Genomic DNA, 2,358 nt, shown 5'->3' on the forward strand with positions numbered 1-2,358 from the left:
TGTCTACAATAGCCAAACTATGGAAAGATCCCAGATGTCCATCAACAGAATGAATGGATAAAGAAGATGTGGTATTTATACACAATGGAATATTACTCAACCATCAAAAAAATGAAATCTTGGAATGCCTGGGTGGCTCATTCGGTTAAGTGACTGCCTTCATCTTGGGTCATAAGCCCAGGGTCCTAGAGTAGAATCCTGCATTGGGCTCCTTGCTCAGCAGGAAGCCTGTTTCTCTCTCTGCCTCTGCTTGCCACTCTGCCTGCTTGTGCTCTCTTTCTCTCTCTCTGACAAAGGAATAAATAAAATCTTTAAAAAAAATGAAATTTTACCATTTGCAATGATATGGAGGGTACTAGAGGGTACTATGCTAAGTGAAATAAGTCAATCAGAGGAAGACAATTATATGATTTCACTGATATGTGGACTTTAAGAAACAAAAAAGAGGATACTAGGTGAAGGAAGGGAAAAATAAAGTAAGAGGAAATCAGAGAAAGTGAAAAACCAAAAGAGACTCTTAACTCTAGGAAACAAATTGGGGATTGCTGTAGGGGAGGTGGGTGGGAGGATGAGGTAATTGGGTGATGGACATTAAGAAGGACACTTGATGGAATGAGCACTGGGTGTTACATGCAACAGATAAATCACTGAATTCTACCTCTGAGACTAATGATACATGATATATTAATCAAATTTTAATAAAATAAAATAAAAAATAAACAAAAAATACTTAGAAATATACAAAATACCAAAAAAATACAGAGGCCCTTCTTCCATATTATCTCCTGATTAGAAGACTATGGAACCAAAATTTCAAACTCTGAGAAGGTAATGACTTGAAGGGTTAGGTAAGAAATGAATAAATGATAAAGAAATGTAGCAGTCATTTTAGCTGTCAATAAGGTTCTTTGCTCTTATATTGGTAATGTTAATATGATCCTTGTTGGTATCAGTCTTTTATGGGATCTGGTCTATTTATCGGTTTTTGGCCTCAATTTCATTGCTCATGTCCATGGCCCTTTTTTTTTTTTTTTTTTTTTTTAGATTTCCTAGGATAGTGCCCATTTGAGTCAGTTCTCTTCCATTTCATCTTCTCTAGCATCACTGGCTATGTTTTTGAAAAAGTATTTTATTTATTTATATGAGAGAAAGACAAAGAGAGAGAGCATGAGCAGGGGAGAGGGGCAAAGGGAGAGAGAGAAGAAGACTCCTTCCTGAGCAAGGAGCCTGATATGGGGCTGGATCCCAGGACCCTGCCATCATGACCTGAGCCCAAGGCAGATGCTTAACTGACTGAATCACCCAGATGCCCCTGGCTATATGTCTACTGTATCTGCCATTGATGGCTCTTGTGGTTGCCTGCTAAGCCTGACCATTTGTCACATGGCCTGGCTGCTTAGATATTACATGGTTGGAAGAGTTGTCTCTGCCGTCTTTCTTTGTTGCCTTATGAGCCTTACCAGCCTTGAACTTTTTTATCCTATTACACGGGCAGATACCAAGGCCACAGCACTTGTTGAGTTCTGCTAAAATTTTCTCTGCCTCTCTCACGGCTCTACTTGTTTGGTCCATGTCTTATTGTATATGGTTTATTTGCGCCCCTTATTCATCCAGCATAGTCTTAGTCTTGACTCTTAACATCCTGAGACTCAATTTCTAAAACCAGGATTTTCCTTGTATTTCCCGGAGAACCATCAGTAAACTGGTGATCCCTAAGCTGAATTTCTTCTGATGACAGATGATTCATGATGAATTAAAACTGTTGATAGGCACAGAAACTGAAATGTGGGTATTAGTTCTGGAGCCTGGAAGTCTGAAATCAAGGTGCCAGCACTGACCATGTTTTCGTGAGGATCCTCTCTCTGATTCAAAGCTAGCACCTTCTGACAGCATCCTCACATTGGGGGAGGGCAAAGAGCCTTAGACTTTCATCAGAAAATTAGAGAATGGAGGTATACATAGTGTTCACATAGGCAAAAACAATAACAGACATAACAAACAATACTAGAGTTTCAGTAGATAATCACAACAGAAGTATATTTTTTAACTGAAAATACAGTTGATTAGGTCAATGGGTCATTTTCATGCAATCATTATAGTGTCCAGTTTCCTTCTATTAGCTGACTTTGACCTATGACCTATGACCTATGACCTCTGAGTCCTCGAAGAGTTTTGTCTTCTACTGGCTCTCAGCAGGGGAAAGAGAACAAGATGGGCATTCCCCTCTCATCCACCTCAGCTGATACACATCATTTGCACACGTATTCCATATTCAAGAGCGACCTCAAAGCCAGGGCCTTGTGAAATCTAGTTTGGTGTGGTGCTCAGAGGGAGAAAAAAACTGGTATTAGCTGGCAA

General features: G+C 39.7%; 1 pseudogene; it reads right to left on the reverse strand.

Moving 5' to 3' along the window:
* Window positions 1–888: 888 nt before the first annotated feature.
* On the reverse strand, window positions 889–1,747 carry LOC111147136 (annotated as a pseudogene).
* Window positions 1,748–2,358: the final 611 nt, after the last annotated feature.

Source organism: Enhydra lutris, unplaced genomic scaffold (genome assembly GCF_002288905.1).
Source record: "Enhydra lutris kenyoni isolate GAN:26980312 unplaced genomic scaffold, ASM228890v2 scaffoldscaffold15, whole genome shotgun sequence".
NCBI classification, from domain to species: domain Eukaryota; kingdom Metazoa; phylum Chordata; class Mammalia; order Carnivora; family Mustelidae; genus Enhydra; species Enhydra lutris.